The 25,475-nt window shown below is 42.3% G+C and overlaps 1 protein-coding gene across 1 annotated transcript in view; it reads left to right on the top strand.

The window, feature by feature from the left end:
* WWTR1 (WW domain containing transcription regulator 1) overlaps window positions 1-25,475 on the top strand; it is a 123,277-nt gene that overhangs the window by 70,363 nt on the left and 27,439 nt on the right. The gene's annotated exons all lie outside the window — the stretch shown is intronic.

Below are 25,475 nucleotides of genomic sequence, written 5' to 3' on the forward strand. Positions count from 1 at the left end.
GAAATAATAAGAATAATAATTAATAATTCTTTGCATTTATATTGCACCTTTCATCTGAGGATCTTAAAGTTCTTTACAAAGATAAGTAGTATAACTTTTTTTACATATGGAGAAAATGAAACATAGAGAGGTCAGGTTACTTGCCCAAGATCAGACAGTTAGATCAAAGAGGTCTGGTTGAGAGTATAAACCAGATTTTAGTGGAGAGCTGGCCATTGAGTTTGTGTGTATATGTTCTGTGCATATGTAATTCAGCTGGGATCTCTTTTCACACATTGAAAAGACTCCAGAAATCTTTAAGTTGTCAAGAGTCACCTATGGCAGCAATACAAAAGATATACTCATTTTCATGTTTTGTTTATAAGTACTTTACTGATAACTAGTCCCTAAGGTAAATCACCCCATGCTCTCACCACTTGTTTTTTTCCTAACAACTGTCACTGCTTGGATATTTACAGTACAAAGCTATTGTTGGTTGTGCTATGCAAGTCAGTGGACAGTAGCAGATGTGTCACGAGAATGGACATCTGAAGCAGAAACCTGAATAAACTCCAAAAGGCTAGTGAGTCACACTAAATGGTAATACCAACACTTTGCTCTGTGCGTATTATTTAAAATCACAGCTGCCAGTAGTTCACTCTGTGTTCATAGCAATCCTAAAATAAAGGCTCAAAAGGAAAAAGATGGGACAATTTTTTCTTTTGCTCACGTCAATCCTTCAGCTGGTGTTGCCACCTTTAACTTCGCCATACAGTACCAAAAAAAAGGAGGGGGAAAACCCACACATTATAATTTTTAAGACAGGATTTCCCCAAAGATTTTGAGGAAAGGCAGAGAGTCAAAGCCATTAAGTAGTGATTTAAAAAACAAAACAAAACAAAAAAAGTATTTTTAAATTAAAGGTTGTGTGTGTGGGGTCTCAATGAGGATTCAAGAGATTAAAAATAAAAGCCAGGTGGGGCACCACCCATTGGTTTAGTTGGGGATTTCTCCTTGAAGGGATTTGGATGCCATAATATAGTGAAAGGAAAATACTTTGGGTCAAGTTCATCCCTGGGACAACTCCACTGACTTCACCTTTAACTACTCCGTACACTTCATTCAACCTCCCACCCCCACATAATTTGGAGCAATCTTTTCTGTGTTTGTACAGGGTCTAGAACAATAGGATCCTAGTCTGTTATTAGGTCTAGACACTACTGCGATAGAAGTAAAAAGTTAATTTCCACAGTGTCGACATTAATGTAATCGATTTGGTGATTTCTTCAACACAAATGACAGGGTTTTTTCTGGGCCTAGCTACTTCTTTGTGAGATGGTACAGCAAGTCCTTGGGAGTTTTGGCTGCATGGTAGGATAACTCTTTTCTTTCATCAGCTCTGTATCAGGTTCTGTATCAGGATTTCTGGTTTTACAATCCAAGTACTGATCTAGATAGACCACTGAAATGTATGTGTTAAAACCCTAAAAAAGAAAACTGTATTAACTTACTAAATAAAAACAGGAACAGCATTTTATTTAAAAACAAAAACAAATAATTCAGTTTAGTCTAATTCAGGGGTAGGCAACCTATGGCATGTGCGCCGAAGGCGGCATGCGAGCTGATTTTCAGTGGCACTCACACTGCCTGGGTCCTGGCCACCGGTCCGGGGGGGCTCTGCATTTTAATTTAATTTTAAATGAAGCTTCTTTAACATTTTAAAAACCTTATTTACTTTACATACAACAATAGTTTAGTTATATATTATAGACTTATAAGAAGAAGAACAGGAGTACTTGTGGCACCTTAGAGACTAACAAATTTATTAGAGCATAAGCTTTCGTGGACTATTATGCTCTAATAAATTTGTTAGTCTCTAAGGTGCCACAAGTACTCCTGTTCTTCTTTTTGCGGATACAGACTAACACGGCTGTTACTCTGAGACTTATAAGAAACCTTCTAAAAATGTTAAAATGTATTACCGGCACGTGAAACCTTAAATTAGAGTGAATAAATGAAGACTCGGCACACCACTTCTGAAAGGTTGCTGACCCCTGGTCTAATTGGAAAGTGTTCATACTTACAGAGATTGCAAGATTGTGATTTAAACCTTCCCCCAAAAAACTTTCACCTATCCTCATGCAAACACACTCTGGATACTGGATGTGACAGTTCAAAGTACACATAACCAGTTTTCAGTTCCATATCAGGTGTGTCTATTTTGAAATCATTTTTGCCAAAAGAAAATGACATGTCCCTTTGCTATTTTGTGACACTGCCAGTGTTGTTATAAAACCTGCTTTGTTGGGTTCATGTCAGACATTTAAATGAGCAGTTTGCTGGAATAGTGCTCCGGCCCCTGAGCCAGAAGCTATTGTGCCAACATCCTACCAGACATCACAGGAAAAATGAAAACTGGATAACAAGATAAACCGCCCTTCTGGCGATAGTTGGTTCCTAACCTTTTAGCAAAAGCAGTCTACGCCTCAGTCTGTTGCCTTTTTCAACACTGTAGGAATTAAAAAATAAGTTTTTCTTTTGAAGATATGCCACCTACAAGCAAGACGTTTAAGTATTCCAGGTCTGAGTCCTGGTCTGCACTTCCAATTACTAACATGTGTTTTTCTTGCTATGCTTCTTGTGATGATATGGAAAATGTGGTCTGTTTTGTACAGCTTGTTGTACTGGTTTATAACTTCCCTTCAGCTATATTTTCTGGGAAACGTGCAAAGGCACTTATAAACTTTTTATCAAAAGCAAATAATGCGACTAAATGATAGCAAATCCGAATATGCTTGTGGCTTTGGGCATAGAGAAATCTATAGTGAATGGTCATTGAAATTTGAAGACAGATTTTAAGGAATCTGCAGCCCTTTTCTATGCCGCCCCCCACACACCCTTTTAACTATGGTTTATGTGGTAAATTTATGAGCTACACATCTGCGGTTTCATATAGCTTTACCAGTTCTGATGCTCTCACTACCTTTTAAAAGTTTGTTTTTATAACTGCTATTTAATATAGAAAACTGAAGGCATTTCTCTCTTTGATGGATCTTGTTAGTTCTAGACATACTCATGTAAAGCCAATATATGCTTATATGCTAGGTCAGATTAGTCCAACTCCGCAGAAGTCAATGAAGTTGCACATGTGTAACTGAGAGCAGAATTTGGTCTTAAAATCAATATAATTGGCTAGCAAATGTTAGGGGTTTTTTTTTAAGCCTGGAATTTCTAAACTGCTCACTCATTTGTGTCTCCAAAATTGTTAGTATCTGGCTGTACAAAGAACAGATTACTTTAGCAGGAGGAGTTTTCTAATTATAGGGTGAAGGAAGTGTCTCTGAAGACCTGAGGCTAGGTCTACACGAGAGAACTTACAGCAGCATAGCTGTCCCGATGCAGCTGCACTGCTGTAAGATCTCTTGTGTAGCTGCTCCATGCCAATGGGAGAGAACTCTCTTGTTGACATAATTAAACCACCCCCAATCAGTGGCGGTAAGCCGTGTTGGCAAGAGAAGCTCTCCCACCAACATAGCACTGTGCACACTACCACTTATACTGGTGTAACTTATGTCGCTCAGGGGTGTGTTTTTCACACCCCTGAGTGACATATGTTTTGCTGACATAAGTGGTAGTGTAGACATGGCCTCAGTGAAAGATAGTATTTCTTTTCCTTTCATCAACACTTGATATGCCCCATTTATTTAATGCTGAATCTGCACATGAATCCAGTTTCTGTCTAACCTAACATGAATGGATCAGGTGAAGAAGACTAGCTGTCTTTCTCAAATGACTGAAAGAAAAAAAATATTACTCCAAAGTGAGTGAAAAGTGGTCTCCAAACTGATCTGCCCCAATAAAAAAGGGGCAGTGAACCATTCTGAAGTGTCTATGAATCCTGCCTAATACCTTCATTAGGACTAGAGACACAAGTCTGCTATCTTTTCTTATCTGCTAACCTCAGTCTAGGCACAGGATACAGCCTTCTTTGTTAAGTGTATATTATTTGTTTGTATTATTTCTTAATAATTTGCCCAAGTGTTTAGCTCATGGAGATCACACTTTATATTGAGGTTCCATTTATAAATGGTTAATAAATGATTAATAGATTGTTATATAGTCAGACAGATAAATATGATGCTTACAATGTATAACAAACATTACTTACATCTGTATCATGCTCATTACATCTATTAATCAGTTATTAATCTTTTATAAACCATTTCTAAACGGAACTTGAATATAAATTGTGACCCCGATGGGATTATTTGAAACTTAGGGTTGTAAAGAAATATGATCTGCAGTGACCTTAATAGCAATCCCTGGAGTAAGAGGGTTGCTGAGTATTGTTTTAGCCTGTATGTAGGCAAGTATTTTTTTTTAAAGCAGACCCTCATGAATGTTTGATTTCTTTGTATACTGTGCATCATGCAACACACAGATTTTCACTCTGGTTCCTTGGAGCTACTTCAGTCGGACTACTTTGGTGCATACATACAACCCTTACTGAAGTTGCTGAACACAGTCTGGCCTTTAATTAAATATTGCCCAGATTTATCATTATGCAAATTGCTTTAATATGAAATGTAATGAAAACACACCAGATTACTTGCTTCACTTTTTGATATAATTCAATTTGTGTTTATATGGCTGAGTAGTTGCTATTTAGAAAAGGTCTAACCAAAAATTAGGCCAAGTTTCAAAGAAGTCAGTGGGGCTCAGCATGGGTACAGGCACACAGCTGTGTACCATCAGTTGCAGGACTGAGGCTTTACTACAAACGCTAGATACGTTTGGAATAAATGACTGGTAAAAGAAGTCAGTCTCTGTTTCTGTCTTTAATATTCTATTGTGAATTTTTGATTAATCCTTCCAAAGATGCTTAGATATAGAAGGTCATAGATGAACGACAGTAAATTTTGCTTTTTAATCACCTTTTTAAAATTCTTAAGGGTTTTTCTTACCTAGTTATTTAAGAGTCCACTTTATTATGAATATCAGATACTCAAGCATGGGCTTCCCCTAGCATCTCTGAGCTTATTCAAGGCATAGCTTTGCACCTTTCTGACATGGCATATTGTCATTTGCATCCTTATGTTGCATAAGCCCCAGATATATTTGGAGGACTTTTTTATCTTCCCATAACTAGTTCTCCCATAACAGCCCCATCAAAATGTAAGACAGCTCAGTTTTTCCTTAATTGAAGTTGTGAATGCTGCCTTCAGTCTTGAGCTTTTGTATTACCCGCCAATTAAAATAATTCCTGTGATAAATTAATAGTTTTGTCTATGTAATGACCAGAATTCTTGCATGGCTCAATCCTTTCTGACCCACTGGAACTTTTTTGTTGCTCTGAGTTTGAAAGGCTTCGTAATGCAATGCTCTATCCAAGAAAGGTGAAGCTGAAATGTCCTGTTATTCAGCCATTTGTATAGCTCACTAACGAAATCACCACTCCCGGTGAAGTTCCCACAACTTTCTTTGAGCCATGTCTTGAACCCCCAATTTTATCATTCCTGTACAGTTTTTGAAAGTTTCATGAGTGCAGATGGTCTTTTCTTCCTCTACTCCCAGTTTAAAGTGAAAGAGTAATTTATCTTCTTCTTTTGTAGAGCTAAAATACTTCCCGGTGAATGTTGCTAGTTGGCAGTGATCAGTAACAACTGCTATCGCCTGCTTTTTTCTAAATAATTTGTGGTGAGGAAGTCAGCATAACTTCTACTCCCATAAAGGGACTGTGGCATTCATTGCCCTAGAATCCCTAATGGTTGCATAGGGCTTTATGTGCACACACCAGGCCCTCAGCCACAGTGTTTGGGCAAAAGGCCTGTTTTGATGATTTGCCCTTTAAGGCCTAGGGAACCAGTTGGCTATGAGGACTCTGAGGATGAATAGTTTTGCAGACAGACTACTATCAATGACTTTGTAAAGTGTTACAGTTCTTTTTTCTTTTTGAGTAATAAAATGATATAGTGGCTTCTAAATGCTCTCTTCACCTGCTTTGTCCTCGCAATGGTATTCCAATTGTTTCCAACTGAGCAAGTGAGGAGAGGGGTAGTTGTTCCTAAGTGACTCCTGTCCTTTTTCTCTGAGAACTCAGAGTGTTTTTGGGGTAATTGTACATGTGCCCCGAGGCCCTTATGATGAGGGGCTCCACAGCAATCTATTCTCTCAATCCCCCTGTTCAACAGTGCTGGCAGAGATTGGGATGTGGTTAAGGTCTTGCTAGATGAAGTTCAACCCAGGAAAAATGGAGGTGCTTTTATAGAATGGCAGAGATAATATTGGCACTCTCATCTGAGAGGATATGCTTACCATTGATTGCCAGATATACAACCTGGGGGTTTGGATTTTTCTTTTCAGATGTGGACCTCACCATGGCCATCCTTACCTTGGCTAGTTTAAGGCTGGATCTCTGTAACTTGTTCTACATGGAGCTACACCTCAAGGCTATTCTGAAAGTACAACTAATACAGAATCTGTGTGTCTATCTTCTAAGTGGAGCATGTTATACCTATGCTCCGTGATCTACACAGCCTTAAACCACAAAATCCCATAATATTCATGAGTCTGCCTTCCTCAGAGTCCATGTCTCTCTTTATGAATTCACGGTAGTGCAAGTAACTAAGGTGCTCCAGCTTGTACCCTTCCATTTTGAAAGAGAGAAGCTGACGGCAGGTCTTTTTCAAGGAGGAGTCCTCACAGCTAGATTTTTTTTTTTTCTGCTTTGGTCTGTCAGAGCCTAGATTTTATGACCTTCAGGGCATACTGCAAGGCCCAATTGTTCTATTATGCTTTTTCTAGAGGCCTGGGGATTATTAAGTAGGGTCCTGGGGTTGATAGTTTGGGAGAAGTTTGTTGGCATTTTGTCACTTTATAAATGTTTTGGGGTTTAATTATTTATTTAGGTGTTCCATATACGTATTCAGAGAGTGTTGTTAAAATGTGCTGATCAATCTAAATAAACTAGTAAAACAATAGTGCCTTTGGATGATCCCATCATTATCTCTAGTGCCCTAGACCATCCTCTCTGTCTCCTTCTTCACTGTTGGCAATCTAACAGCAGCAGCACCCCCAGAAATGGAATTCCTGCCTGACCCTCCCCACTTGGAATTTTCCTTTTCTGGCATGCCAGGCAGCTTGTATGCCTCAGCAATCTTTGCCCTGAGATGTGATTGATGGGTGCAAGTGCAAAAGCTGCGGTCGCATACGGGCTGTCTGGCAGGCCAGAAGTGTCAGCGAGATGAAGCAGAGTCACGCAGAAAGAACTGGAGCAGAGCTGTGTCCCTGTGGGTCTCAAACCCCCTGCATCAGTGTGGAGACAGTCTTGCCTACTTATTCTTACTCCTGCTGTCGTATTTATTCCTCCATAACATATTTTCTATTGTGCTTTGCCAGACTTCTGAATTCTGCCCTGATCTGCAGTGTTTATCTGACCCAGCTAGCTCCACTTTTGCCCGCTAGCCTTTCTGCAGAAAGGCTGCCTCAGGGAATTCTGTTCAGTGGGAATAATGATGTAATGATACTTACCATACCTTCTTCACAGGTTTTGTAAGAATTAATCGCCAATATAAATGCATTGATGTGAACATATGTAGTATTACAACTGTGTAAATACTGTCATTCCTGAGAACTGAATTTCTATATTCTCACACTCCTTTCATATCTGGATCAAGTTATTTATGTCTCTGCTGCCACTTTCTTCATCAGTTACATGCTATTGTCATCCAGTTAGGAGGGTCACCAGAGGCTGTGGACTCATACAGACCTAGAGAATTGAGGGAAAGCTGTTGGAAGGTGATAAGAAGTGCTGTGGGTATGCAAAGGTGAGGCAGCCTAGTCTAACATGGGGAGGAAACTAGATGGATTTCCACAGAAATGGGCCTGGTGAAAATTAAGTTCATGGCAACCTGGAATAATTCCTCACACATTTTTCTTTATCAAATGCAAGATTCTGGCATCACAAATAAATAGATGCCACACAAGGAGCTTCAGAAGATGGAATTACAGAGCACACATTATATATTTTTAAGGGATCAATTACTGGCAGGGCAGGTAGTTCTATATGTGCTTCTGCTTGCACTTGTAGAGCATTTTTCAGCTGAGCATCTCAAGTGCTGTATGCACACTAACTCACTAACTAAGCTTCAAAACACCTTCGAAGGAGGGAAATAATATTAGCCTTATGGCATGGATCAAGAAACTGAGGCATAGAAAAGTGAAGAGCCTGATTTTAAATTCAGTATTGTCTGTGAGAGTTCATCACCTTTGAAAATCAGACCCTAAGTGACTCATTCAAGGTTACACAGCAAAATAGGTAGCAGACTTGGGAACAGACTCCGGAACTTCTAACTTTTATATCCACACTGACTCTTAGGCCTGGTCTACACTGGGGGGGGAGGGAGAGGGAGGGAGATCAATCTAAGTTACGCAACTTCAGTTACGTGAATAATGTAGCTGAAGTCAACGTACTTACATCTACTCAGCGCGGTGTCTTCACTGCAGTGAGTCGACTGCTGCCGCTCCCCCATCGACTCCGCCTGCGCCTCTCATGCTGGTGGAGTACAGGAGTCGAGGGGAGAGCGCTCGGGGGTCTATTTATAGACGCGATAAATCGACCCCCGCTGGATCGATCGCTGCCTGCCGATCCGGCAGGTAGTATAGACATACCCTCAGTCTTATACTGTGATCATTAGACCATTCTTCCTCTCTGTATGAAACAGAGCTGCACTAAACTCTGGAGGAAGAAAACTTCAGAATTTCACTACAAAGAGAGAGAGGTCTTTCCCTGAGCAAAAGTCTACTAGCAAGTATGAGCCCAGTGGTATGAGATGTACAGTTTCAGCAGCTTAAATAAATTGTTCTTAGGGAGATGAAGACATCATATGTTAAAAGGGTAAATTTTAACAGGGAAAGCAGCTTCTACTAGCAATGGCTTGTATTACAGAAATTCACTTGTGAACTAAAATATTTGGCCTACCACTACAATGCTCTGTGGTAACTTAATTTGGGCCTGGTAATAATGTGGTTCATGGTATTTTGCACCTGCTTTAGTGTTTTTAATCAGCGAGGAAGTCCAATCAATAAAAAGTTACAGTAATTCTCTCTAGCAGTAATACAGGCATGAACCAAAGTTTCCATATCCTGCCGTGATAAAAGGGGGTGTAACTGTGCTATTGTTGAAGATGATAAAATGTCATTGTGGTTACACTATCACTATGGGACTCCAGGGATAAGGCCACACAGACGCCTAAGATTTTAAGACCGGCAAGATGTATTTCAGTGATAGCCAACATAATATTTGGTGTTTTGGAATTGTCTGTGTTTAGCCAGACTTAGTTTGCTTAAATCTGGCTAGAAATCTGTAATATTGAGAGGAAGAGTTTGTTATTTCCCCAATTGGACTGTATCCATACATCACCAGCACTGTAGAAGTGCTTTCTGTTTCAAATAACTTTTGATTATTGGATATCCTGAAATGTACAGCCAGTAGTCAGATGTGGCTGTGGTGAATAATGTTAGGAGATGTTTATGGTTAATGAAATATGATTTATATGAGAGATGGAACCCTTCCTGGAGGACCCTGCATATTACATGGAAATGAGGCTTGTGCCACCCTCCTTCTGGAAAAGCACGTTTTCAGGTTATTTGAAATTAAAACCACCAAGAAGCAATTTAGGCAGATTTAGTACAGACTAGATTAGAGTAACTTATTCATATTTTACAGAGAAACAGCTACAAAGCTGTAGTGACCAACAGGAGTTAACTTCAGTAGCATGAACCTGGAACATTCAAAGAACAATGTGTTCAAAAGACACTAGAATATTTTTCAAAGCCTATTTTTTTAATTTAAATGAAAACATGTTTCTGTTTGGATGTAAGCATTCAAGGCTAGCAACCCCAACATTTCAGCATTGTGCCAATACAAGAGAACCAGAAAGTGGAATTGACTAGTTCATTTTCCTAGTCCAAACAGAATGAAATGCTAAAAGCAGAGAAACAACAAAAATAAGGAAGTATAAAAAACACTTGTATAATTATTAATTTTTAAGTAAGAGTTGTTATTGGTAACAGTGCTAAGGAATTTAAGATATAGTTCTAACCAGCCTCTGCCATTTTAAGACCAGCTGTGCTAAAGAAAAGCTAACACTCCAGGTATTTATTCAGTTATTCTAAAAGATCTGTCAGACAGTTTTGTGTTAAATTCAGTGTTGATGCTATACTTGCAGATTGTTTTAAACCTGAAGCAATGAAGACAGGAAAGTGTTGCTAAAAGTACAAATCACAGACCCCTCTGCATACAGCTGGAACTGTTGAGAAATTTCTACATGGTCATTCTCAGTCCAGAAAGCTGAGTGAAGGTGCTCTGTGTTCAATGGGATAGTGCAACTTTTTTGTTTAATACTTTACAGATTTTTTGGAACGAAATCCACACTGAACTGAAAAGCAGCATTTTTGCTGACCTTGTTGGAAGGCTAATGCAGTTTCTGGGAAATAAGTAAAACAAGCAGTTCTTTGTTGGCAGGAGCAGAGAGAGAGAGAGAGAGAAGGAGGGAGAGACTGGTCTTTTTTTCTTCACAATGTCGTGACTAAGTCAAAACTGTAATATGGTTAGATTTGTCTTTTACCTCTGCAGACATATGTTTTTCATCAGACCGTGCTGCGTGACACCTGATGCTGGCGAGTTCATATGAATTAGGCTGTGGACTGCCCATAAACAGAGTGGGGAAAAGAAATCCACAGCTGCACTCAGATGCTTGACACTGAAATAAATAAAAGTTGGTACAATCAGTTCGACATATATGTCAGAAATAATTTACACCTGCATTATTTGGCTTCTGCTGCTTGCAGATTCTTTTGACCACAAAATGATCTCTGCTTTGTTTATATCCAGCAAGGAACATTATTTTAAAAGCCTTTCCTCCAATGTCTGAAAATCTAACTTACTTATTATTTGGATAAAGAAAATCACATTGGGCCAACTTCAGACCTGGACTAAATGGTTGCAACTCCACTGACTCTAATGAACTTATAGCTATTTACTCCAGGTCTCATACATTTTGTTCACTTTCATTTGAGCTGGTAAGTTGGATAATAGCTGCTCATTGAGCAGGCTTGCATCATTCTGCAAAACAAACTTGTTTGTTATAAGAGAGTCGTATTAGAAATGCCACCTTAAACTTGCCTTTTGGAACATGTCAGGGTAGAATACTGTTCCACATTTTATGTTATACAACACCACTGGATTGCCAGATGAATATCACTGGACTAAAACCAGCATTCATGTTGAGTAGTCTGGTTTATACTTGAATTGTGAGGTTTTTCTTCTTTGTGACCCAAATTCTGTTCTTTTCTGCATAGTAAAACCTTAATATATCCATAAACCATCTACAAAAAATAAATTGTTCTTAAAGTTCATATAACAAGAATGCACAGTAGGAAATGAACATAAATAAAAACAAAAACTAATACTGTGACAATGAAATCAAGCAAGTACTACAATAAGTGTTTGTACTGTAATATGATTATATCCTAAAGATCAACCATGTATAGAATAGACTTGTACTGAAAAGGAGTGATCCAGTGCCGGTTGGCATCAAAGGGAGTTTTCCATTGACTTCAGTGGGTGAGATCAGGCCATAAGTGAGAATGGCATTAAATATATGCAACAAAAGTCTTATTGTAACCTACTTAGTAAAAAAGAGGTCAACTACATGGTTCACATGAGAAAGGAGATAGGAAATCCATAAAAGTTTGGGGTCATTCCAAGAAAAGTTGAATAGTAATCCAAGTTTGATGAAAGACAAGCTGGTGGGCATTTTTTTTCAAAATAAATCTCAGATTTGTAGGTAGACAGGCTGTTTATCCATTGATTGGTATTCCATGAGAACTATCTTTCTGATACTGAATTGCCAGTTTAATGGGACACTGTCAACTTGAAATATAGCCAACACCAAACAAATGAGTTCAAAGTAGTTTCAGCTGCTACACCTGCATTGTCCTTCTTCCTCCCACTCCCCGCCCTCCTAATGTTTCTTTCCCCTGTTGCTCTGTGGATGCCCCATACAAACAATAGGAGAAGCTTGGCACTGAAGTAATTTATGCATGGGTGCATGCAGGGATTTGCCCAAATTGATTTCATTGCAAGATAGGCACCTATTTGACTATACAGGGCAAATATACCATGTGCTCAGACCAAACAAACTGAAATAATAGAGAGAAATATATTTGTATTCTCTCATCTTTCAATTATAGTAATCTGAGGTTTTGATAAAATAGGACTTAAAAAGATTTTTGGATGGAAATGTGATTTTCATGTTGGTGTTGACCCTTTAAAGGAAACTGCTAAAAAAATACTGGTAATTCTCTGGGGAAGCACTTCATTTGTTATAAATTATTGTATAGGGTACGTCTACGCTGCAGTTAGACATCTATGGCTGGCCTATGCCAGCTGACTTGAGCTTGCGGAGCTTAGGCTAAGGGGCTATTTACTTGCAGTGTAGACATTTGTGCTTGGGCTGGAGCCTGGGCTCTAGGACCCTGTTAGGTGGGAGAGTCCCAGAGCGTGGGCTGCAGCCCAAGGCCAAATGTCTTCATGCAGTTAAGCAGCCCCTTGGCCCGAGTCAGCTTGCACGGGCCAGCCATAGGTTTTTACACAGAGATTTACTTTTGGAAGAGTTAGATGTTGTAGAGACCATGTCCGTTGCAATATTTAATTTGTAAATGTTTGTAAAGCTGAGAATCAGCTTTGCTGGTATAGATCTGGTAAAAGTATACACTGGGGTTCATTCAGCAGCCCCAAATAAAACGTTTCCTGGGAAAATGAACTTTGACTTTAGCCATAATGAGTTGAGTAATTGTTTGTTTAGATTCTTGAAGATCTAAACAATAGTGAAAGTGACAGGGCAAATACATAATATATTGGGGAAAGTCATAGACGTTGCCACAAGTAAAAATAGGAGGCAGTTACTTTTCTCCATCATAAGACAAAGAGGAAACTATTCATGATCAATGTGAGCAAACCATCTGATTTTATGGCATACAAAGATGTTTTATATAATAAGGGAAATTGAGACCACCATAAGGTTTTGGATGAAGTGCTCTTTTCATGCCTACTAGAAGATGAATCACTACATCATTTCTGCTTTTGCCAGCACAGACTTTGGAAGAGAGGCAGAAAGTGCACCAGGATAGGTTGAGGCATCAGAAAGCATCCACTGCTGTCTCTGCATCAGAGAGGTTGTGTGGGGCCAGCACAGCTCAGAAAATTTGGGTGCTGGCCAGGAAGGAAGTCTGGGTGTATGGGGAATGTACTGATTCAATTATCCTCTCAGAAGCCCCAACTGGCAGAGTCCTTGGCAGGAATTAAAGCTGCCTTCCTCTGGCAGAAATCCCACCAGCCATAATAGTGGGTGAATCCCACCACAAGGGCCTCTGAGGTCAGTCTGACTTCAGCATTTGAAATGTAAGGTGGGATTACAGATGTCTCATGTTTTTAACAATGCCCAGCAAGGTTTGTGCGGAATGAAGTTTTAATTTCAGATGCAGGTCTGGAGATGGTATGGGGTGTTCTCTGAATGGGAGATAATGCTTCAGTTAGAGAGGGTAGTTTCTCCCATTGGCAAGGAGGTAGAGGTTTTTCTCCAGTGATGCTGGAGGATGCTCATGTATTGTAAGTGAAATGGTTGTACAAAATCCTTTTGTTTGAGAGGTTCTGGTTTAAAACATACTGGAAGCATCCTTATTTTTCCTTGTTTATTCCAGGGAGATATTTGTTTTGATCTGATTTAGATTTCTGATTTGCTAAAGTTCCATAATGAAAAAGCTGCATGCTGTGTGTGCAAGTTGCACATACATAAAACCTGAGGAGCTAGATCTCTGAGTTGAGTTCACAAAAGTAAGACACAGCATGTCTTGAACTTATTTATGGGACCTCATTTTGATTGCATTTATGCTGGTGTAAATCAGAGGTAACTCTCATGGAGTTATACTGGCATAAAGCTGGTTAGATAAGAATCAGGCCCATATTTGTCTATATATGAACCATTTAAGAATTTGAAGGGAATTTTCTCACCAGGGAAAACTGATTTTCAAGTCATAGGGATGTAATTCCCCATTTTAAATAAGACTTTGTCGATGAACACTTGCCAGCGGATACCCTGGTAAAAAGTGCAGTTAAACAAATGGAAGCTGACATATCTGTTGAGCCTGGGAGCTTAAATTCATAACTTTGCTAGACACTAAAAATCATGATCTGAGGCCTTGTCTACACTGCACGGTCAGGTCAACGTAAGTTGTCGTGCGTCGACCTAGCTGTGGAAGTGTCTTCACTTATATTTGGCTCCCACCAAAGTAAGTGCCTCTCTATGCCGATTTAGTAACACTACCTCCCTGATCAGCATAGAGTCAGAGTCGATGTAATTAGGTTGATGTGGTGTCAGTGGAGGCAGTGCATTGCTTATAGAATCATAGGACCGGAAGGGACCTCGAGAGGTCATCTAGTCCAGTCCCCTGCACTCATGGCAGGACCAAGTATTATCTAGACCATCCCTGACAGGTGTTTGTCTAACCTGCTCTTAAAAATCTCCAATGATGGAGATTCTACAACCTCCCTAGGCAATTTATTCCAGTGCTTAACCACTCTGACAATCAAGAAGTTTTTCCTAATGTCTAATCTAAACCTCCCTTGCTGCAGTTTAAGCCCATTGCTTCTTGTCCTAGCCTCGGAGGTTAAGAAGAACGATTTTTCTCCCTGCTACTTGTAACAACCTTTTATGTACTTGAAAACAGTTATCATGTCCCCCCCCAGTCTTCTCTTTTCCAGACTAAGCAAACTCAATTTTTTCAATCTTCCTTCATAGATCATGTTTTCTAGACCTTTAACCATTTTTGTTGCTCTTCTCTGGGCTTTCTCCAATTTGTCCATATCTTTCGTGAAATGTGGTGCCCAGAACCGGACACAATACTCCAGTTGGGGCCTAATCAGCGTGGAGTAGAGTGGAAGAATTACTTCTCGTGTCTTGCTTACACACCCCTGCTAATACATCCCAGAATGATGTTTGCTTTTTTTGCAAGTGTTACACCGTTGACGCATGTTTAGCTTGTGATCCACTGTGACCCCCAGATATTTTTCTGCGATTCCTAGGCAGTCATTTCCCACTTTGTATGTGTGCAACTGATTGTTCCTTCCTAAGTGGAGTACTTCGCATTTGTCCTTATTGAATTTCATCCTATTTACATCAGACCATTTCTCCAGTTTGTCCAGATCATTTTGAATTATAATCCTATCCTCCAAAGCACTTGCAACCCCTCCCAGCTTGGTATCATCTGCAGCCTTTATAAGTGTACTCTTATGTCGACTGTTACTGGCTTTCAGGAGCCACCGACAATACAATCAATACAAACGTAGCTGGTGAAGACACGCTCCACCGACACAAGGAGCCAAGTGTGCACATACACAAGCGATTTAATAACTCTGGTGGGTGCATGCCACCTAAGTTAGGTCGACATAATATTGTAGTATAGACATGGCCTTAATAAAGACACTGGATGTATGGCTTATTATTACATTCTGTAACCCAGTAACCCTCCTTTTTTGCCCTATGACTGCAAAGGTGCCACTTCACCTTGAATGGTCTCTTAGAAGATGTGTTAACTACTTATACTAAACAATCTGCTCCAGCTTGTGACACTCTGAGCATCTTTCCTAGACCTGAAGAAGAGCTCTGTGTAGCTTGAAAGCTTGTCTCTTTCATCAACCAAAATTGGTCCAACTACTTTACTCACCTTGTGTCTCTTATATCTTGGGACCAATACGGCTATAGCAACACTGCAAACAACCTTCTATATCTAACATTTTCAATGTGTCTGGCGAGCTATGGCTATGGAAAAACTGTATGCCTGTAGAACTGATAATTATGCTGATACATAATTATTTCATCCCCATTTCACAAGCTGAAAACTGTGGCTGGAAAAACTGACTTGTCTGAAGATTCAAACTGGCCTACAGGAATAGTTCCAGGTGATCCAGAACTTGGAGGCCCTTCTAAAGACCCATCCTAGGAGTGACAGTTCTAGAACAGCACCATTTCTCTGTGGATCCAAGTTCTGCCTGGCAAGGACCATTGTTCCAACAGAACTTAGATCCACAGAACCATCTATGGAGAAGGGCCAGAGAGCACAGGCAGTGGAGTGGTCCTACCTGTCCCTTGTTCCCTGCTGTATTTGAAATCAATATTGTTTTGTTTTGTACATTATAGGCGTGATCTAAGATGCTTCCCTAAATTCAAACACAAGAGGCAGAAAATGGCTGGAGGGCACATATTGCAGTGAAAGCACAGAGTCAGTCAGCTGGGTCCATGAGCAAATCACAATATGAAGCAGAGTCAGTTGGGCACTTCCAGCTCCTTATCTAAGGGAAGAAAAGACATCCCCTCCTGCCTCCTACATCCAGGCCCCAGTGGTTTTGGTTGGTAGACACAGCTACCGTCACCAGAGGCCCAGACATCATCAGAGGCTTATCTTCTCTCCTTTTTTAGAAGCCCTTTCCTCCCCAGTCTGATGCTGCCTGTCTATACCACAATGTTCTAATATAAAGGGCTCTCATATAAAATACTACCATCTCCTCCAGTGAAACTTTCAAAATTTTCCTTTAGGTAAATCATTATGTCAGATTCAGCTGATAGAAGTAGTTTATTGTTGGAAGTGAAATGACTGATTTATTGTTTTGTTTGTTTATTAGTAAAATAATCATATGCTGTATAGCGTACTTAATCACTCATGGGTCAAGCAGTGTCATGTAATTTTTTATATTCCTGTGATGTTTAAACTGTTCACTGCACTAACACCAGAATGTAAGTCCAAGCTTATAGCATGTAACAGTAATAAAATGGTTGGAAAGCAGAGGAAAGAAAGTACATTATAAGTTGTACATTTCAGTGACCTAATTCCCAAATACAGACTCGGTATTCAGAAGTGACTAGTTTAAGTGACTAGTTTACAAATAGAGAGCCAGATTTTCCCTTCCACTTCCATGAAGGGAAAGACTCAGATCTGTTTTGGAGGGATGAAGGGGGGCATAACACTAGGAGGTCCATCTCAACAGCATTGCCCTATTCTTCCCCTTCTCTCTTCTCTAGCCCCAGAGAAGCCCATCTGTGGTGCAAAAAGAGAATTGAGATCTGCTGGAGGCAGGAGAGCTGTGGGCTATAGAATTTCCGGTGTGGGCGGGAGAACTCCCGTCGACATAGCTTCTGCCACTTGCAGGGGCTGGAGTAGTTAAGCTGACGGGAGCGCTCTCTCCTGTCAGCTTAGAGCTGCTATATTAGAGAGCTCTGCGCTGCTGTAAACTCTCTAGTGTAGCTGTGCCAGTAGACATCCATGACTAACACATTCCATAAGACTGCTACAATTCAGGCTGTCACCCTGCTCTTCCCTCAGAGAATCTGCACAGGCAGGGTGTTTGTCCAGTGATATTTTCATAGACTTTTTCTGTCCCAGCATTTTACATTTGTCCCATACTTTTAAAAGATTTGCACTTAAGAAGAATCTAATCTAATGTATTGTGATTTTCCTCAAGAGATCAATGATGCTGGGCTTGATTCTCCTCTCACTTAGGCCCAGATACTGCAGAGATTTAAACACATGCTTAAATACATATGCGAAGTTAAGTACTTGCATAACTGTTTGCAGAATTAAGGACTCACCCCAGTTTTACATGATTTAACTCATTAGGCTTCAGTGGAGTTACTCCTGATTTACATAAGAAGACAATCAGACCTTCTCTGTGTCTTAGGCCTTGTCTACACTACACAGTTTTGTCGACAAAAGCCGGTTTTGTCGACAAAACAGTGGAAGCATACACACTGCAATGCTCCTTCTGCTGGCAAAACTCTCCTGCTTTGCCAACAAGTGGCTTGACGAGAGGTATAGAGCTTTTTGCGGCAAAGTTATATCAACAAAGTGTCGGTGTAGACACTGCATTTGGTTATGTCGTTGTAAGTGGCCTCCAGGAGATGTTCCACAATGCCCATCCTGAACGCTCTGGTCAGCAGTTCAAACTCCACTGCCCTGCACTCAGGTACACAGGCATCTGCCCCTCCCACTTTGAAGGCTCGGGATTTTTTGAAATTCCACTTCTTGTTTGCTCTGTGTGGAGAGCTCACATCACATCTTCCCAGCTGACCATGGCGGCTCCACGCAGCAAACGCTCTCCCTCTTGGAGCACATCTGAGTTGTGCAGTCCCAGCTCCGCTCCAGCCATAGGAACTTGGATACCTATGGGCAGGTTTCCCATGGCTTGTTGGATAAGAGCTACAACCAGGACACGCAGGAGTGCCCTGCGAAGATAAAGGAGCTGAGGCAGGCATACCAGAAGGCACGGGAGACCAACTGTGCTCCTGTGCTCTGCCAAAGACCTACCGCTTCTATAAGGAGCTGGATGCCATCCTTGGCGGCAACCCCAACTCAATGAGCCCAATTGATACTTCATTGGGGCTGGAGGCAGCAGACAGTGGACTCAACCCCGAGGATGAAGTCGTGGACGAGGAGGTCGAGTTGGAGGATGATGTGGAGCACGCAGCAGGGTCTAGCCAGTCCCAGCAGTCCGTCTCTGGCGTGCATAATGCAAGAGAGGAGAGCCCAGGTGAGTGATCTTTTTGAGTTGATGCTGCTCAGTTATATGAGGTAGAGCTGTCCTTTGCTCTGTATATTCTAGAAGTGGGTGAAGGGATAGAAATGTACAAGACTAGATGTGTTTCTGTGTGCTCCACATTTCCTTGTGCGGCAGAACAGAGTGTTAATGCACACCGAGATTTCATGGGAATCTTCCAGAGAGATCTCTAGGAAACTGTCCTGGAGGTACTCGCCAGTCCTCTGCTGGAGGTTCCTTGGCAGAGCTGGTTTGTTCCTTCCCCCATTGTAGGAAACTTTCCCGTGCCAATCGGCAATCACTTGTGCCGGGACCAAAGCGGCACACAGGCGAGCAGCATAGGGACCAGACCTGAAGCCGCACATGTGCAGGAGATGCATCCTTGCTAATGCTCAGGAGTGAGATATCTGCTTCAATGACCCCTGCCTGTGGAAAATGATGGCAGAATTTACAATATTGTCCCTAGTCACCTGCAGTGATCCCCTTAAAAAACACCTAGACCCTTTGCCCCATCTTGAGCACCAAACCCCCCACTCCCCCCTACCCCCCAGGCTGAACTCACGGTGTTTAGGGTGTTTGCTGAGATGTGTGCTTGCCAAGGGACAGTGAGAAAGTGATTTGTATGTAAAAAGAGGTGTATTTTACTATAATGATTCAGTGCTGTGTGTGAACTAACAATCCTGTTTCTTATGCTTTTGTAGATGTGATCTTCAGGGGAACCCTCTACAAACTGATGGAACACCTCTGCCAGATAAGGAAGTGACAAATGCAGAGCAAGGAGGACATGTTCCGAGAAGTACCCCAATCCTCAGAGGCTGAAAAAAGAGAACACAGGGAGTGGAGAGAGACCCTGAAGGAAAATTTTTAAATAGAAAGGCAGGACAGAAAGGAGAGTGAGGAGCACATTGTAAAGGGTCACGAGTGGATGATAAAAGTGATGGAGGAGCAAACAGATGTTGAACTCCCTAATCACGCTCCAGGTAGTACTCGCTTCTCCCTGCAGCTGATACAGAACTCTTTTTGCCCTTCCCAAACGCCTCCCACATATTCCTTGCAATGTCCCGGAACGTCTCGGTACCCCATTCACTCCACCCCTTCAGACAGCTTCCAAAATGATAATTGGACTTACACACAGCTGTGAGAGCCTACACTGCCCTGCACTCTTATCTCTTTTCCCCCAAACCTTTTGTGTGCGTTGTTAATTGATATTAAATAAAAACGAACTCTCTGAAAGATAACCAATCTTTATTTGTCTCCTACAGGTAGTGGTTGCTGCTGGGAGTAATACATAGTAGCAATTTGATCATTTGCTGACTACAAATTCTGGGCAGGAATCATCACAATTTTCATGCAAGGCGGCAAGCTAACAAAAGCATGGCAGAGTACTGTACAGAAAGACAGATTACTGGTGCTCATTGTCAAAATGTCACCTCAAAGCCTCTCTGATTCAGATAGCCCCGTGTTGTGCCCTTCTAATAGCCCTGGTATCTGGCTGCTCAAATTCAGCAGCCAGACAATCCACCTCCACACTCCACCCTAGGGGAAACTTTTCACCCTTAGCCTCACAAATATTATGGCGCACGCAGCAGGCTTCTATGACCACAGGAATATTTTCCTCATTTAGGTCTAACCTGCCATAAAGGCAGCACCAGAATGCTTTTAATCTGCCAGAGGTACATTCTACAGTCATTCTGCACCTGTTCAGCCTATTGTTGAAGCATTTCTTGCTGTTGTCCAGGTTTCTGATATAAGGCTTCATGAGCCATGGGAGTAAGGGGTGTGCTGGGTCTCCCAGGATCACTATGGACATTTCAACATCCCCCCACTGGAATCTTCTGGTCTGGAAAGAAAGTTCCTGCTTGAAGAGCAGCAGAATATGGACCCTGGACTTCAGAAAAGCAGACTTTGACTCCCTCAGGGAACTGATGGGCAGAATCCCCTGGGAGAATAACATGAGGGGGAAAGGAGTCCAGGAGAGCTGGCTGTATTTTAAAGAATCCTTTTTGAGGTTGCAGGAAAAAAACATCCCGATGTGTAGAAAGAATAGTAAATATGGCAGGCGACCAGGTTGGCTTAACAGTGAAATCCTTGCTGATCTTAAACGCAAAAAAGAAGCTTACAAAAAGTGGAAGATTGGACAAATGACTAGGGAGGTGTATAAAAATATTGCTCAGGCATGCAGGAGTGAAATCAGGAAGGCCAAATCACACTTGGAGTTGCAGCTAGCAAGAGATGTTAAGAGTAACAAGAAGGGTTTCTTCAGGTATGTTAGCAACAAGAAGAAAGTCAAGGAAAGTGTGGGCCCCTTACTGAATGAGGGAGGCAACTTAGTGACAGAGGATGTGGAAAAAGCTAATATACTCAATGCTTTTTTTGCCTCTGTCTTCACAAACAAGGTCAGCTCCCAGACTGCTGCACTGGGCAGCACAGTATGGGGAGGAGGTGACCAGCCCTTTGTGGAGAAAGAAGTGGTTTGGAACTATTTAGCAAAACTCGACGAGCACAAGTCCATGGGGCCGGATGCACTGCACCCGAGGGTGCTAAAGGGGTTGGCGGATGTGATTGCAGAGCCATTGGCCATTATCTTTGAAAACTCATGGCCATCGGGGGAGGTCCCGGATGACTGGAAAAAGGCTAATGTAGTCCCCATCTTTAAAAAAGGGAAGAAGGAGGATCCGGAGAACTACAGGCCAGTCAGCCTCACCTCAGTCCCTGGAAAAATCATGGAGCAGGTCCTCAAGGAATCAATTCTGAAGCACTTAGAGGAGAGGAAAGTGATCAGGAACAGTCGGCATGGATTCACCAAGGGCAAGTCATGCCTGACTAACCTAATTGCCTTCTATGAGGAGATAACTGGGTCTGTGGATGAGAGGAAAGCAGTGGATGTGTTATTCCTTGACTTTAGTAAAGCTTTTGATACGGTCTCCCACAGTATTCTTGCCGGCAAGTTAAAGAAGTATGGCCTGGATGAATGGACTATAAGGTGGATAGAAAGTTGGCTAGATCGTCGGGCTCAACGGGTAGTGATCAATGGCTCCATGTCTAGTTGGCAGCCAGTATCAAGCGGAGTGCCCCAAGGGTCAGTCCTGGGGCCAGTTTTGTTCAATATCTTCATTAATGGAGGATGGCGTGGACTGCACTCTCAGCAAGTTTGCCGATGACACTAAACTGGGAGGAGTCGTAGATACGCTGGAGGGTAGGGATAGGATACAGAGGGACCTAGACAAATTAGAGGATTGGGCCAAAAGAAACCTGATGAGGTTCAACAAGGACAAGTGCAGAGTCCTGCACTTAGGACGGAAGAATCCCATTCACTGTTACAGACTAGGGACCAAATGGCTAGGAAGCAGTTCTGCAGAAAAGGCCCTAGGGGTTACAGTGGACGAGACGCTGGATATGAGTCACCAGTGTGCCCTTGTTGCCAAGAAGGCTAATGGCATTTTGGGCTGTATAAGTAGGGGCATTGCCAGCAGATTGAGGGACGTGATCATTCCCCTCTATTCGACATTGGTGAGGCCACATCTGGAGTACTGTGTCCAGTTTTGGGCCCCACATTACAAGAAGGATGTGGAAAAATTGGAAAGAGTCCAGCGGAGGGCAACAAAAATGATTCGGGGGCTGGAGCACATGACTTATGAGGAGAGGCTGAGGGAACTGGGATTGTTTAGTCTGCTTTCAACTACCTGAAAGGGGGTTCCAAAGAGGATGGATCTAGACTGTTCTCAGTGGTAGCAGATGACAGAACAAGGAGTAATGGTCTCAAGTTGCAGTGGGGGAGGTTTAGGTTGGATATTAGGAAAAACTTTTTCACTAGGAGGGTGGAGAAGCACTGGAATGGGTTACCTAGGGAGGTGGTGGAATCTCCTTCCTTAGAGGTTTTTAAGGTCAGGTTTGACAAAGCCCTGGATGGGATGGTTTAGTTGGGAATTGGTCCTGCTTTGAGCAGGGGGTTGGACTAGATGATCTCCTGAGGTCCCTTCCAACCTGATATTCTACGATTCTATGATACGTGCTAGTGTTCCTGTAGATGTGTCATGAACCTTCCTGGACCTCCCTGTGTTGATGTCAGTGAAACACCCACGGTTATCCTGCAGTACCATAGAGAAGTATCCCTTTGTATTGATGTACTCCATCACAAGATGGTCTGGGGCCAAAATTGGAATACGTCTGCCACCTATTGCCTCACTGCAGCTAGGTAGTCCCATTGCCGCAAAGCCATCCACTATTTCCTGCACATAGCCAAGAGTCACAGTCTTTCATAGTCCATGTGATTAATGGACCTGCACACTTGTGTTAACACAGCCCCAACAGTTGACTTCCTGACTCCAAACTGATTTGTGACTGACCGGTAGCAGTCTGGAGTCGCCAGCTTCCACACAGTGATCGCCATGTGCTTCTCCACCAAGAAGGCAGCTCTCATTTTGGTGTCCTTGAGCCGCAGTGCTGGGGCAAGTTCCGCAGACAGTTCCAAGAAGGTGGCTTTCCACATCAGAAAGTTCTGCAGCCACTGCTTGTCATCCCAGACCTGCATAACAATGCCACCACTTGGTGCTTGTTTCCCCAGCCCAGAACTGATGTTCCACTGTGTTCAGCTGCTCCCTGAATGCCAAAAGTAATCTGATGTTGTTTCTTTCCATTGCACACAGCAAGTCAAGCAACTCTGATTCCTGTTCAGATTGGGGGTTCATGATCTACTGCATGACCATCTGTGACATGTTCATAACAATGACCACAACAGTAGAGAGCAGTTCAGGATCCATCCTTTCAGACTGAGATGGCTGGCATGTAGTAAACAGGGACAGTTGAAAAGTGCCATAAAATGCAGTCGAAAGCTGATGGAATCCTGGGACAGAAAAAACTGCATCGTAGGACATTGAGCCTGCATCCATGATGCACTGCGATCCACTCCACCTTCCCACAACTCCTAGCTGCAGAAGGTAGCAAGTAGCACAGTGGGATAGCTACCCACAGTGCACTGATCTCACTGTTGATGCTAAAGCACCAACTGTGGACACACACAAGTGATGTAATTAAACCGGTTTCTGATCGTCTGTGTAACTTGAGTCGACAAAACTGTGTAGTGTAGACAAGACCTCAGACACATAGTTTGAGTAGTGCTTGTTGTTTTGCAATAGTCCCTGTTGCTCATTCTATCTTTATTGTTATCTACAATACTGAAAGACCAGATACTCTGAAGGTCAGACATCCACATAATATAAACTCATTCTGGTCTGCAGACAGGAAGAGAAACCAGTTAAAATTTTGGCTTTCTTTGTGATAGGAGCAACAATGAGAAAAAGATAAGAGATAAAAATCCCTGTTTCTTTGGAAGGAAAAACTTCTTTAACATTTTCCTTATAAGACAGTGTTTTGAGATTAGGGGTGTTCTTGTTTGGAGAGGGAAGCTTGTCTATTTGGGTTATTCCTTACTTAAAGGACTGGCAATGGATCAGTGCAGAGAAGTTCAATAAACTTTTAAGGAAATTTGTGGCTGCCAACCATTATCCAATCTGGATTCAGACAATGCATGTGGAGAACTTTATTGTTAGTTGTTATTATTTTGGTTCGTTGGTTGGCTTTTTGTTTTGTTTTTGTGGGGATGGGGGAAATTAAGTGCACTGTTTTAGTGCTCCATGAAAAGTATTGGATTGACAATACTGGAAACTGAAGTATTCCACCCGTGGATAATATGGAGCACAAACGGTAGTGCAGGCTTCCCCACCTTGCCCTATATCACCTCTTTGCCCCAGCCCAATCCTGGAGAGAACCACATCTAGGGATCAGAGGGTGGTTCAGTCAGGACTGCCCAAAGGATTCAGGGGGCCTGGGACAGGGCCGGGTCTTCGGCAGTGGGTCCCTCTCGGAGGGAAGGACCCGCCGCCAAATTGCCACCGAAGAATGAAGCAGTGGCAGTAGAGCAGTCTAATTGCCGCCGATCGCGGCTTTTTTTTTTTTCTGGCCGCTTGCAGTGCTTGTACTCACTGGGCGGCGCCGGCCGCTGAAGTGCCACCGAAAACCTGGAGCGGCTCACGGGGCCCCTGCAGGGCCCGGGGCCTGGGGCAAATTGCCCCACTTGCCCCCCCCCTCTGGGCAGCCCTGGGTTCAATATCCATGTCCAAATCAGTCGCACTGCTGAGAGTGCCTGTTCTGACTGTCTTTTGATTACATGCTCAACTGAGGAGCTGCATTGAGACTATTGTTTTATTTCACATATATCATTGAACAGCCACCAGCTGAGAAAGAATTCTGCCCCTGATTGGTGGTCCCTGAATTTAAGCAGAACAAGCTACCTTGATTTGAGTGACACGGTATGTCTACACTGCCCACGTTACAGCGCAGCCGCGGCACCACTGTGACATGGGCAGTGTAGACACGCTTTATCGCCGGGGGAGAGCTCTCCCGGCGATTAAAACCACCCCACACCCCGAATGAGGGTGGTAGCTTTCCCGACAATAAAGCGCTGTCTATACTGGCACTTTTCAGTGCTAAAACTTTCATTGCTCAGGGGGATGTTTTTTCACACCCCTGAATAACTAAAGTTTTAGCAGTGAAATTGGCAGTGTAGACACAGCCTAACTCTCTGACCAGTCTATTTCCGGTGTTGTTTGGGGAGCATTCAGTTAGTTTCAGTGCAGTTGCATCAATTTTACTTGAAAAAAGCTTCCCCTCCTCACCTTCCCTCTGCAGAGCTATCCTCCAAAGACAAATGTTTTGAATACTCCATCATGGGTGCGGTTTGATGGGTCTACTCCAAATCTGAATGCTCCCACAGATAAGGTTTCAAATATTAATAAAGTTTGCTGAGGAGTATCTAGATCTTCTTTGTAAGACATGAACTATATCAGAC

Source organism: Chrysemys picta, chromosome 9, assembly GCF_011386835.1.
Source record: "Chrysemys picta bellii isolate R12L10 chromosome 9, ASM1138683v2, whole genome shotgun sequence".
NCBI lineage: Eukaryota > Metazoa > Chordata > Testudines > Emydidae > Chrysemys > Chrysemys picta.